The following is a 14,777-nucleotide window of genomic DNA, read 5'->3' as shown; positions in this document are numbered from 1 at the left end:
TTCCCCGGCAAACCAACAAGCTCTTTAAGAGGTTGGAATAATAGAAGACGCATCGCTCTCAGGTTTACTGAAAGGCTTGGTGCAGATTCTCACTAATAGGGAAAGAGACTCCCCAAATTGGGCTCGGGAATTCGCTGCACAGGCTACCCCAAAGACTACACGTCTAGATTCGAAAACTGCACCGCAGTCAGCCAAAAAGCTGCGGTCACCATGTCTAAAGGAACTAGGCGAACAACAGTAAGATGGGTTCAAGAACCTTTGCTAATGTCGCTAGGGACAGTTTCATGATGGCAGTTGTCGACAAGGGAGAAGAACAGGGCTGCATACCTAGGAATAACTGGAGTTGGTTAGTCAATGGACTGTCATCAGTGTACTACGATGAACTTCCGCAAATTCCTGGGTCTCCTGCAATTTGTGACGATGCAGGCTGGTATCGAGGCCGATACAGACAAATTGCCTTCGGTGAACAACGCTCAATTGAAATGTATCGTTGTGCTCTAAAAAAGATTGATGAGATCTGGCCTGGTGCTGCACTAGATTTAGTCAAGAAGGAAGATATTTCTTCTCGACCAATGGCGCATGCTTGGATACCAAGGATTCCCTCAGATCCTAATGCGATACTTGGAAGACTAAGCGAATGTTATTCCAATCTTTCAACCACCGACTGGAAGTTTGGTAGATTGGATGAGGCTGATGGTGACCAGAGACATGTAGAATTCGTACTAAACTTCGGCTGTCTGGCAGACCTCAACAAGTCTGAAGGGGTTGTATCCTACGGACTCAACAAGTTGAGACTGAAGGTCTATAGAAGCGGTGGGGTTGGGAAATCAGGAGACGGCTCAGCAGTTGTTACTGAACGCTTGCCTGAGGAACTATCATGTAAGGTGAGGGTGGGTCACAAAGTGGGACTGGGCTCAAAGTGAGCGCCAACGGGGAAGCACGGAACCCAGCAAGTACTTCGACAGCAGCAGTTAGTGAAGCATTTAAGGAGAAATCGTCCACAACGCAAATGCCCAGTGTCTTGAGGAAGAGTGGTTCCACTAGTTCTAACGAATCTTGTGAGGGTGAACTCCTGGTGGAGTCAGAAGATGAGAATAACAAAGCAGTGGTGGAAGTTCTGAATCCTGACTAAGGTCTGGTTTCTACAGAATAATCTCTCGGAAAACATGCTGACAGACAGACGGTAGCCAAATTCGACTTTTGCAAAGCTGTGACGACATCGAAAATGAATAGACAATAGAACACTTTCTGTGTGTCCCGCACTACCAGTCAGAAGGAGTTCCACTTTAGGTTCTCATTTTTTTTAAAGCCTGTCTGATTTAGCGGCTGTGAACATTCGCAAGCTATTGGGATTTTTAAAGCAATCTGGATGATTCAACGGTAGGAAATAGAAGGCATCTTCCTTCTTCAGTTCCTGTGGTATCACAATGGATGAAAACCTCTAAGTGAGTCTGATGGCAGACTGCCACTTTAACCTAACCTAAGTATTTGTAAGAATACAATTTAGTGAAATTAAGTCCAATGTAGTCTAACGTAGCCTCACACAGCCTAAAGTGTCCCAATGTTGTCTAACGTAGTCTAACATGGTGTAACGTAGTTCAGCATCATCCAACGTAGTCGAATGTAGTCTGAAGTAATCATATGTATCCCATGTGATCAAGTTTAGTCGAGTGTAGTCAAATTTAGTCGAGTGTAGTCAAATTTAGTCTAGCGTAGCCTCACGTATCATAAAATATCCTTTCGTGTTTCTATGTATGTACAGCTTACTTCAGTGTAGTCCAATAAAGTTTGCCACATGCCACATAGTTCAACTTGCCTAACATCGTTCAACATAGTCCAACGTCATCTAATGTAGTCCAATGTAGTTCACCTAGTAAATTGTATTTCAATTAGTACATCGTACTCCATTTTAGTTCAACACAGTTCAGCGTAGACTAAGTTAGTCTAACGTCGTTTCATGTGGTTTAATGTTTAACGAAGTTTAATGTAGTTTAGCCTGGTCTAACGTAATCTAACATAATTTAACGTAGCCTTACGGAGTCAAATGAAGTCTAACGAAGTTTAACGTAGTCTAACGCAGTCAAACGTAGTCCGATGTAATCCAACATTATCCAACGAAGTTGGATATACCCCCACGTAATCCAACGTAGTCTAACGTAATCCAACAAAATTCTACGTAATGCAAAAAAAAAATCCAACGTAGTCCAACATGGCCTATCGTAATCCAACAAAACGTAATGGAACAAAATCCAACTTAGTCTAACGTAATCCAACATAGTTTAACGTTATGCAACAAAATCCAACGTAGTCTAACATAGCCTTACGTAATACAACGTAGACTAATATAATCCAACGTAATCTAACGCAATCCAACATAGTCTAAAGTAATGCAACAAAATCCAACGTAGTCCAACATGGCCTAACGTAATCCAACGTAATCTAATGTAATCCAAGACAGTCTTACGTAATGCAACAAAATCCAACGTAGTCAAACATCCTTACGTCATCTTTCGTAGTGTAACGTAGTCGAACGTAATTCAAAATAGTCTAATTAATGCAACAAAATCCAACATGTCCTTACGTATTCTAACGTAGTCCAACGTAATCCAACATAGTCTAACGTAATCCAACATAGTGTTACGTAATGCAACAAAACCCAACATAGTCTAACATGTCCCTACGTATTCTAACGTAAGAAGGACGTTCTAATGCCAGAAGGACAAAGTGTCGTGATAATACAAACCTATCTTGGTTCTTGACTTCTTGAGCCTCTAAAGGGAGCAATTATCGTCCGATTTGACTGAAATTTTGCACGTGGCGTTCTGGTATCACTTTCAACAAATGTGTATGGTCGTAATCGGTCTACAACCTGACATATAAGCCGATCAATTTTTATCCGAATGGACTGAAATATTATACAATGACTTCTACAATGTTCAGCATTCAATTCATTTATGGTCCGAATCGGACTACAACTTGATATAGCTCCAATGGCATAAGAGTTCTTATTCATTATTCTTTGTTTTCCTAAAAAGAAATCCCGCGCAAGAACTCGACAAATGCGATCCATGGTGGAGAGGATAGAAGATTGTTAAAAAATATTTTGATCTTGAAGAATAGTTTTCCTCATTCTATAATATCCTAAGGTTATTCCTTATTCTATGTTTCCTCGTAGAGACGATGCATACCATGAAAACTATTTTAAAATTATTGAAAAAGCAAAAATTATCTATATTTTAGTTAAATGTCTGTATTTTATATTCGATGGCAACCCTGATTATATTGCATAACCATTATCAAGTGTTTGTCCCATCTGGAAACTTTATTTTGACGCAAAGAGTTATATGTTCTGTTCTTAATAAACCTCTAGTTTAAGTAATATTACATAGTTGCGACTAAATATTGGGTTGCCCAAAAAGTAATTGCGGATTTTTCATATAGTCGGCGTTGACAAATTTTTTCACAGCTTGTGACTCTGTATTTGCATTCTTTCTTCTGTCAGTTATCAGCTGTTACTCTTAGCTTGCTTTTGAAAAAAAGTGTAAATAAAGTATATTTGATTAAAGTTCATTAAAAATGCATTTACTTTCTTTTAAAAAATCCGCAATTACTTTTTGGGCAACCCAATACATATAAATATGAATTTAAATGAATCACCTTTCATTGTGTCATTGAAAAATGCTAAAGAATATCAGCTCCATATCAATAAACTCATCAATAAATGTATGCTCAAATATTTGTCTCTCCTATATAACGATATGATAAAGGATTTTTTTATACCACATAAAAACCTGCAAGTTTACCAGATGCAACTTCTTTCAACCTATCATTCTTACTTGTCCTTTTCCATGCATACTTTAAATAAGCCAAATTTTAATACTTTGTTTTCCATTGAGGCGAACAAAGACTCAGATCTTTGTAATAAAGACCTACTTCAAGTAAAGTCATCATCATCGTCGTCGTCGTCATCAGTAACAGCCCACATATCCCATGACATGGCATAGACAATTGAAAGAGAGAACTGAGACTGCAGCTTTGCCATGATACTGCCACAACAGAGGAGCAACCAATAAAAAAAAAAAAACAGCAACAAGGAATGATTGCTTTAGCAGGAAGCTCACGAAAACGAAGGAAAAAACTCCATAAAAATACACATCAATGAAGTAAAAAAGAACCGGAAATACTATGGTGCATACATATTTTACCATTCACATAACCCTTCATGAAGCAGAAATAGTTAAATCCGTGTTGGGAAAATATTTTTCGGAAAAATACTTCTCTCATGCTAACCTCTGCGCTATGGTGGCCTCCGTAGCATGTCCGCCCATGACGCTGAACGCCTGGGTTCGAATACTAGCGAGAACATCAAAAAAATCTTTCAACGGTGGTTACCCTCTCCTAATGCTGGCGACATATGTGAGGTACTATGCCATATAAAAATTTCTCTCCAAAGGTTTCCCACTGCGACAAGTTGTGTGGATACAGTTAGAGCTAAAACTTGAATCGGAAAGCATCCATTGATATGTGAAAATATGGCTCCTGTTCCTTAATGAAATGTGTATAGGCAAATTATTTATTTTTTTTTTTTTTGATATTTATAGTGCTTATGAGGTAAGGGAGGCCAACGTAGCGCAGATATTAGCATTAGCATGTCCCGTATGACGCTGAAAGCCAAGATTCGAATACAGATATCAATACTGGCGACATTTATGAGCTATTTTGCATTAAAAATTTCTCCCCAATGAGGTGTCGCACTGAGCACACCGCACTGAAAATTTAGAGAATTTATGAAAATTTATAGAATTTATGAAAATTCATAGAATTTATGAAAATTCATAGAATTTATGAAAATTCATAGAATTTATGAAAATTCATAGAATTTATGAAAATTCATAGAATTTATGAAAATTCATAGAATTTATGAAAATTCATAGAATTTATGAAAATTCATAGAATTTATGAAAATTCATAGAATTTATGAAAATTCATAGAATTTATGAAAATTCATAGAATTTATGAAAATTCATAGAATTTATGAAAATTCATAGAATTTATGAAAATTCATAGAATTTATAAAAATTCATAGAATTTATGAAAATTTGTAGAATTTATTAAAATTCATAGAATTTGTGAAAATTCGTAGAATTTATGAAAATTCATAGAATTTATGAAAATTCATAAGATTTATGAAAATTCATAGAATTTATGAAAATTCATAAGATTTTTGAAAATTCATAGAATTTATGAAAATTCATAGAATTTATGAAAATTCAAAGAATTTATGAAAATTCATAGAATTTATGAAAATTCATAGAATTTATGAAAATTCATAGAATTTATGAAAATTCATAGAATTTATGAAAATTCATAGAATTTATGAAAATTCATAGAATTTATGAAAATTCATAGAATTTATGAAAATTCATTTAAAATTTATAGTGTTCATGAAAATTCTTAGAAAAAAAAATTCATAGAATTTATGAAAATTCATAGAATATATGAAAATTCATAGAATTTATAAAAAATCATATTATTTATGAAAATTTATAGAATTTATGAAAATTCATAGAATTTATGAAAATTTATAGAATTTATGAAAATTCATAGAATTTATGAAAACTCATAGATTTTAGAAAAATTCATAAAATTTATGAAGTTTCGTAAAATCTAGAATATTCATAGAATTTAGGAAAATTCATAGAATTTATGACAATTCATAGAATTTAGGAAAATTCATAGAATTTAGAAAAATTCATAGAATTTAGGAAAATTCATAGAATTTAGGAAAATTCATAGAATTTAGGAAAATGTATAGATCTTATGAAATTTGTGAAAATTCATATAATTTATGAAAATTCATAGAATTTAGGAAAATTCATAGAATTTAGGAAAATTCATAGAATTTAGGAAAATTTTTAGAATTTAGGAAAATTCATAGAATTTATGAAAATTCATAGAATTTATGAAAATTCATAGAATTTATGAAAATTCATAGAATTTATGAAAATTCATAGAATTTACGAAAATTCATAGAATTTAGGAAAATTCATAGAATTTAGGAAAATTCATAGAATTTATGAAAATTCATAGAATTTATGAAAATTCATAGAATTTATAAAAATTCATAGAATTTATGAAAATTCATACAAATTATGAAAATTCATATAATTAAAAAAAAAAATCGAAGAATCTATGAAAATTCATGCAAATTATGAAAATTCATAAAAAATAATGGTAATTCATAACATAGTTTATCCACTTTAATACCTTTCCAGAGTATGTAATACGAATACACCTTTGGACTTAACACATTTTTTGGAAAACTGGCAACTGCTTTTGCCAAGGCATATGCATGTTGCTGCAATGCATATTTTTGTGTCGACTAGCTTCCATAGAAAGCAAGGAAAAAAAACTTTATTAACAATAAGAACGGCCAGAAAAAGGACTACGACGATGACGACAACGTCGGCTACAATAGAATTTAAGCCTGTAAAAATCTGCATATTTTCGTTCGCATATTCAGCATAGTTTTCAGCGAAAACAGCAGATTTAAATGTATCAACCAACCAACCAACCATGCAACGAAGCATGGATGGATAGGAACATCAACATCATCATATCAACAGTAAAGAATATTGTTGTTGATAATAAAATGAAGAAATTGCTGTTGTTGTGATTCATTTTGGCTGAGTAACAAAAACTGTTGAATGGCGGTAAAATGTTTACCGCTAACAAATTCTCCGTTAAAGCGGATTTTTCAATCATAGGCATATTTCGGTGAAAAAATGTGCAATGAACTTTTTGACCTATGAGGAAATTTTTTACTTGAAGAAATATGTAATTAAATATTTGTATGTAAAATAAATCGCATAGTTCGGTCCATTCATCTCTGATATATATGGGATATACCGCAAATATGCCGCATTGGGACTCTTCGGGGCCCTCAAATAAATTTGGCCTAAAAACTCTAAACCCTTTAGGGGGTTTGTTCTATTCCCCTAATACCAGCACCCTGACCTAGAATTTTCTAGTTCCTACACCTGTATCCTAATATTGTTCCACAGTGTAAATGATTGGGCTCAATAGACTGTCCGCGGTAAAAACATAAAACATTAAAAAATTGATCTTTTACATACTCAACTACTACGGCTTCTCTGAGGGTGGCACAATCCGCAGCGTTTTGGGTTCCGGGCCATAACGGAGTAAGGGGGAATGAAATGGCAGATGATTTGGCAATGTAGGACAGAGAACTGCCGTAAATAAACTTGATTAACCCGAAGCCTTTTGTGTCAACGCTGTCCGATTTAAGAGCATGGGCGATAAACGCGCATGAAACACTGTGGAACAGTGAAATAGCCGGTAGCACGGCGAAAATCCTATGATGATCCGGATCATGAGAGGATGTGGCTATTCCTGAAAGGAAGTAAGAAGAAGGATAGTATAACGGGAAACATAGGACTACGAGCTCACTTTGCAAAATCGAAGCGGCATGAGATAGTATGTGGGGAAGATGTCATTGCCCGGTTTTGGCGACTAACAGACACTGGTACTTAGGTGGGGACACGATACCAGACATGAATCAACCTAGGGAGTGGTATAGAAAAAAATAAAGGATTTTGTAAGTAGCACGGAATTTTTAACTTAAAACTTTGTTTTTCGAGATTACTTTTTAGTCTTTAGAGCGCACAACTCTTTTCAACCTAACCTAACCTTTACACACTCCACGACCTTAATCAGGAGATCTGTGTAAATGTAACCTATGTCGAGAAGTCCATATCAACTCACTGTTTCGAATTTCAGCCTAATCGGCCTACATTTATCCTTTGATCCGAATATCGGCTTACACTAGCTGGTCCGGTGCGACTCGATACACCCGGAAATGGGTTTTTACATCCTAAACCCTAGAATGTGGATATGCTTACCTTGTTATTGGCTATCGCACAAAGCGCCGTAATGTAAATGGGAGAAGACAATGTTGTTGTATCGCGACCATTAGCAACCAAGGAGTCTCAAGAAGTCAAGACCCAAGATCGGTTTATATAACAGCTATATCAGATTATTGACCGATTTGAACTATACTTGGCACAGTTGTTGCACAACTCGTGCAAAATTTCATTCCAATCCGATAAGAATTGCGCCCTCTAGAGACTCAAGAAGTCAAGACCCCAGATCGGTTTATATGACAGCTATATTAGGTTATAGACCGATTTGAACCATACTAAGGCCAGTTGTTGGAAATCATAACAATACACGTCGTGCAAAATTTCATTCCAATCGGATAAGAATTGCGCACTCTAGAGGCTCAAGAAGTCAAGACCCAAGATCGGTTTATATGACAGCTATATCAAAACATGAACCGATTTGAACCATACTTAGCACAGTTGTTGGATATCATAACAAAACACGTCGTGCAAAATTTCATTCAAATCGAATAAGAATTGCGCACCCTAGAGGCTCAAGAAGTCAAGACCCAAGATCGGTTTATATGGCAGCTATATCAAAACATGGACCGATATGGGCCATTTACAATACCAACCGACCTACACTAACAAGAAGTGTTTGTGCAAAATTTCAAGCGGCTAGCTCTACTCCCTCAGAAGTTAGTGTGCTTTCGACAGACAAACGGACGGACTTACCGACGGACAGACGGACGGACATTGCTAGATCCACATAAAATATCCCGACGATAAAGAATATATATACTTTATGTTGTCTCAGACGAATATTTCGAGTAGTTGCAAACAGAATAACGAAATTAGTATACCCCCATCCTATGGTGGAGGGTATAAAAACAATCAGTAACTCCGGTGTCAAAAATTCAACGTTTCAGTAGAAAAGTTTAAACCTCATCAAAAAGTCAAGAGTCCTAGTCAAGTATTTTGCAAGAATTTCATCAGTTGTCGACAGCGTTGCCATTACCGTTCTCACAGCGATCGGTTCTATGTACCAGAACAACCCAGACCCACTCTAGCTAGAGATCACAACTACCAGAAAGTATGCAAAATTCATTCTATTTTTTCTGCCTTGAAGCAGGGATACCCGTCTACTTCGAATTTTACTAGTCCTAGTCGGAGTCGGAGATTAATCCTGGACTATACCCCCCTTCTTCAAGAAGAGAGCAGATACGCTCCTCATCGGTCAAGTGTACCAAATGCAATGGCTGGAGTTACTACAGAAGAAGTAAAAGTTTTTCGGGCCTTACTAGATTTAGAGGCAAAAAGGTAGTTTTACCATGAACATTCCGGAACAGGGGCAAACTTCCCACATATCATTGAATGCTGCCCGATTCAAGTTTAAGCTCAATGATAGGGGGCCTCCCTTTTATAGCCGAGTGCATGGCTGCCCTATCAAATGATACCTCCCAAATGTCGGCAGCATTAGGATGGGATAACCACCGCTAAAAATTTATATGATGATCTCGCCAGGATTCGAACCCAGGCATTCCGCGTCATATGTAGGCGAATGCTGTTCAGGACAATTCACATCAGTGTCGAGATCAACATCTCACCAATCGATGGCAGAGACTTGGTGTCTCAGCAACCTCACACGAAGCCATAGCCAGCACCCATGCGAAACCGTAATACCATCTGTTCGGTCTGTCACAGCCACATCCGCTCAAAGTCATCGTTTCACCCACAACCTCATCATACAGAACGGGCTTGCAGCATATTCACTAGAATATTGTTACTAATGCGACATTATTGTATCGGCCGAATGTAGCCCGTAGTGGACGTCCACTACCAATAGCAGATAATGAGAAGCAATAACCACCAGAGGTACTCTGGCCCAACTAAGATCCGGATGGTGTAGCAAACTGAAGTCATTTTTTTCAAGGCAAGATGATACCATCCCCAAGCGCTGGCCTTCATGTAACATAGGATCCAATGACACCCAAAAAACCTTCTTATCCAACTGCAATTTATTCTCCCCACCAAGTCCATCTCCCAAATTCAGTTAATACCTTTAATATACAATCAATGTCCTAAAACTTGTTGACCTTTTAGTAAGCCACACTCGAAAACACCCCCCCTCAAGAAAAGCCATCTGCTCCATTTACCACCTACAGAAACTTCGCACTATGTTAAGCATGACTCTAAAAATATAGGTCACCAAGTTTTCAAGAGTCTCGATACAAGAACGCACAACTTCTTTCAAGCACTTCGAGAGCTCATAGCAAACGTGTAGCCAAGTACTTTCCACTCGATTGTTTGGTTGGTACGGAGTGAATGGTAAAAGGAAAAGTCCTCTCCAGCTTATACTGTGCCACACAATGTTGCCGTTTGCAACAAAGGTAACATTGCAAAGGACCCTTAAGCGTGCAGTAATCCGTACTACCTCAAAACACCGTGTAAGTGCAAGTTTAACCACAAATTTGCAACCAAAGAAAAATTACTTAACCCTTTTCGAGTCGAAGGGATTAAAGTACCATCCCCACAACCTTCTTGCCATTTAAGAAAGTTTTTCATTTGTTGTGTGTGGCTTACGTTTCTTATTCAAGCAACCAACGCCGCCAATGCACTCTAGCCATTTTAAGAGGCATAGAAGAAAATATACGGGGAAAAATACAGTGGAAAAACTAAAGAAAAAGTTTTTTGGGAAAATTTCTTGGAAAAAAAATCTTGAAAATTAGCATTTTAAACAAATTCAAGCAAAATTGTCTTTCCTTTTAGAGACTTTCTAAAAATTTAAATTTTTGTCAAAATTAAGTTTTATGTAAATACGTGGTAAGTTCGGCGGGCCTGAATCTTGGGTACGCACCTTTATGGATTTCGCTAAAAATTTGCTTTTATTAACTCAGTCCGTATTTGAATTATTGGTTGCCCAAAAAGTAATTGCGGATTTTTTAAAAGAAAGTAAATGCATTTTTTATAAAACTTAGAATGAAATTCAATCAAATATACTTTTTTTACACCATTTTTCTAAAGCAAGCTAAAAGTAACAGCTGATAACTGACAGAAGAAAGAATGCAATTACAGAGTCACAAGCTGTGAAAAATTTGTCAACGCCGACTATATGAAAAATCCGCAATTACTTTTTGGGCAACCCAATAGTTTACAACAATTAAATCCGGAATTGGTTGCGGCTGCCATGGTCTCAAGTAGTCATATCAGGGAATCGGTATTTAAAGGGCCTTTACTAGTATACAGGCCAATTCAGATCATATGTGGCACGGACGCTGGAAGATATAGCAAAGGAAGGACAAATTTCAGCCAAATTAGGTGAAAATTGAGGCCTTTAAAAGCTAAAGAATTCAAATACGTGGATTGGAAGCCAAAACAGAAGACTTTGTGCAAATTTCCACCGGAGTAGATGAAAAGTGAGTTTTGTAGGGGCCTACGAAATCAAATCTGGGAATCGATTTATATGAGGTGTATACCAGTTTATTGACCGATCCGTATCATACTCGGTAATGATGTTGGAAGTATGAGCAGAAGTCCCTGTGCCAAGTTCAGCCATGTCGGATGGAATCTGAGGCTTCTAGGGGCTCAAGTAGTCAAATCAGGGGATCCTTTTGTATGGGGTCTGTATAAGTTTATAGACCGATTCGGATCATTGATGTTGGAAGTCGAACGGTAGTCCCTTGTGGCAAGTTTCGGCCAAATCGGATCTAAACTGAGGCTTCCAGGGGCTCAAAAAGTATACTCCGGGTATCAGTTTGTATGGGGACTACAGCCAAATCTGAAGCGATATGGCTCATTTGCAATCCCCAACGACCTACATCAATAAGAATCATCAATCTTTTCGCACATTGTGTCGGTTGGTCTAGAGCGAAACATAGGCTATATAATTTTACGGTATCGGAAGGGGGACGAACCCTCCCCTTATGCCAAAAACACAACCCAAAATCAAAAGTGGACAATAAAGTTATCAAATGAAAGGTATTGGAGAGTAGAATACGAATGTGGTACTAAAATTTGAGTTTAAGTACCCATCGGGCCGCCCAAACCCCAAAACTTCCCCAAACAGGCATGGGGCTCAAATGAAAAGTATTCGGGAGTAGATTTCGAACCTGGCAATCAGATCGAAGTATAGGGGGTCACGCCAATCCTTACAAACGCCATTAGACTTGGCTGAACTGATTTTCTTAAAATGTTCATAGATTGTGTACGTTTGTCTGGATGGAAACATAGATCATAACATTTTTAGATATCGGGTGGAGGCGGACCCTCCCCCTTACCCCAAAAACGCCACCCATATCCGAAAGTGGTCCGATGGGCACAATAAGGGTATCAAATGAAAGGTATTGGAGACCAGAGAACGAATTGCAAATTGCAAATTGCAAATTTTGCCCATGAACAGGGGCAAACTTCTCACATATCAATGAGTGCAGTCCGATTCAAGTTTAAGCTCAATGATAAGGGGCCTCCTTTTTATAGCCGAGTCCGAATGGCGGGCCGCAGTGCGACACCTCTTTGGAGAGTAGTTTTACATGGCATAGTACCTCACAAATGTTGCCAGCATTAGGAGGGGAAAGCCACCGCTGAAAATTTCTGATGGTCTCGCCAGGATTCGAACCCAGGCGTTCAGCGTCATAGGCGGACATGTTAACCTCTGCGCTACGGTGGTCTCTAGAAAACGAATATGGTAATAAAATGTGGGTCCAAGTACACCGCGTATTCTACTCCCAAATACCTTTATTTGGGCCCCATATTGCGATGGTCACCAAAAAATTGCTGTTTGTGGGGTATTTTGGAAAAGGGGTAGACCCCCAGAAAATTGGTCCCCAATATGAGTATCAATTCTTGCTCTACCCCCCAATTCCTTTCATTTAAGCTCCACATTGACATGTTCGGTATATATGGCCGATTTAGGGGTGTTTTGGGGATGGGGGTGGTCCCCCAAACATCAAGCCCGGAAAATATATCAGCTACATGCTCTATTCTCATATATCTATATATCATTTATTTGAACCCCATATTGCCATTGGCCTCAAAATTGGACATCAAATTGGTTTTCTAATCTCATTTAAACTCGTTTTTGCAACAGTCAGCAAATATGTCCGGATTGGGGTATTGGCCCTAAAAACTATGAATATTTAGTTCCACTCTCTTTAAGACTCAAATTGTCTTGGTGAGCAAATGTGTCCTATTTGGGGGTTGTTATGGTGGTGGGACGTCCCCTAGACAGTTGGTTCTTAATGATGATATCAGATACGTCGTCCATAGTCGGCAAACGTGACCGGCTTGGGGGGTGTTTTGGAAGGGTGGCCACTCAGTGAGTTGGCCTTGAAAATATATATCGGATTAGTGTTCCACTTTAAAAGCCCTTTATTTGAGCCCCAATGTCAATAGTCAGAAAATACTTACCATTTGGGTGGTGTTGAGGGAGTGGGGTGGCCCCATAGACAATTTTCCCAAATATTGATGTCAAATTCGTGCTTTACCCCCAAATACCTTTAAATTGAGCCCCATATTGCTATGGTCGTAAATTTATCCCCTTTGGGGGATGTTTTTGGGGAGAGGCGGCCCCCCAAACACTTTTTCCCATATTTGGATATCAGATTCGTATTCTACACTCAAATACCTTTTACTTAAGCCCCATATTCTCATGGTCAGTAAATAAGTCCTGTTTGAGGGGTGTTTTGGCAAAGGGGTGTACGTCCAGAAACGTGGTCCCACATTTGGATATCAGATTCGTATTCTACTCGCAAATACCTTTCCTTTGAGTCCCATATTGCCATGATCGGTAAATATGTCCGATTTAGGGGTGTTTTGGGGGTTGAGTGGTGTTGTGGGGGTGGGGTGGCCCCATAGACACTTATCCCGAATATTGATATCAGATTTGTGCTTTACTCCCAAAGACCTTTCATTTGAGCCCCATGTGGCTATGGTAGTAAATGTGTGCCCTTTGGGGGAGGTTTTTGGGAAGAGGCGGCCCCCCAAACACTTGGTCTCATATTTCAATATCAGATTCGAATTCTACACTCAAATACCTTTTATTTAAGCCCCATGTTCCCATGGTCAGTAAATAAGTCCTGTTTTGGGGGTGTTTTGGGGCTTGGGGTGGTCCCCCTAACACTTGGTTCGACAAATGGATATCAGATACGTTTTCTTATCTTAAATACCTTTCATTGGTATAAATAAATGTTTGGTAGGTTTTAGGGTTGGGCGGCCCCCCTAGGTACCCCATCCGAAATTTGGATACCAAATTTTTATTTTTAAATAAACACTCAAAATTTCTCTTAAATCGCACCAACCATCTCCGAGATCTGGCATTTCTTAAAATTAGGGTAAGGGGGACGGTCCGCCCCCCCTTCAGATATTAAAAAATGTAGTACCCTATTTTCACCACGGGATCATTATGAACCATAGGGTGGGGCGGAGGAAGTACTCCATCCGAAATTTGGATACCAATTTTTTTTTAGCGTACTATATGAGAGCACAAAAAAATGTCGCTTAAATCGCACCACCCATCTCCGAGATCTGGCATTTCTGAAAATTAGGGTAAGGGGGAGTGTCCGCCTTCCCTTCAGATATCAAAAAATTTAGTACCCTATTTTCAAGCTAGTCGCTTGAAATTTTGCACAAATACTTCTTATTAGTGTAGGTCGGTTGGTATGGTAAATGGGCCATATCGGTCCATGTTTTGATATAGCTGCCATATAAACCGATCTTGGGGTCTTGACTTCTTGAGCCTCTAGAGGACGCAATTCTTATCCGATTGGAATGAAATTTTGCACGACGTGTTTTGTTATGATATCCAACAACTGTGCCAAGTATGGTTCAAATCGGTCCATAACCTGATATAGCTGCCATATAAACCGATCTTGGGTCTTG

General features: G+C 38.1%; 1 protein-coding gene across 1 annotated transcript in view; it reads right to left on the bottom strand.

Moving 5' to 3' along the window:
* LOC106092496 (sodium/hydrogen exchanger 9B2) overlaps positions 1-14,777 on the bottom strand; it is a 285,857-nt gene that overhangs the window by 260,101 nt on the left and 10,979 nt on the right. The gene's annotated exons all lie outside the window — the stretch shown is intronic.

Source organism: Stomoxys calcitrans, chromosome 2 (assembly GCF_963082655.1).
Source record: "Stomoxys calcitrans chromosome 2, idStoCalc2.1, whole genome shotgun sequence".
NCBI lineage: Eukaryota > Metazoa > Arthropoda > Insecta > Diptera > Muscidae > Stomoxys > Stomoxys calcitrans.
Note: the sequence above shows the minus strand (reverse complement) of the source record. Positions and strands in the feature narration are given on the sequence as shown.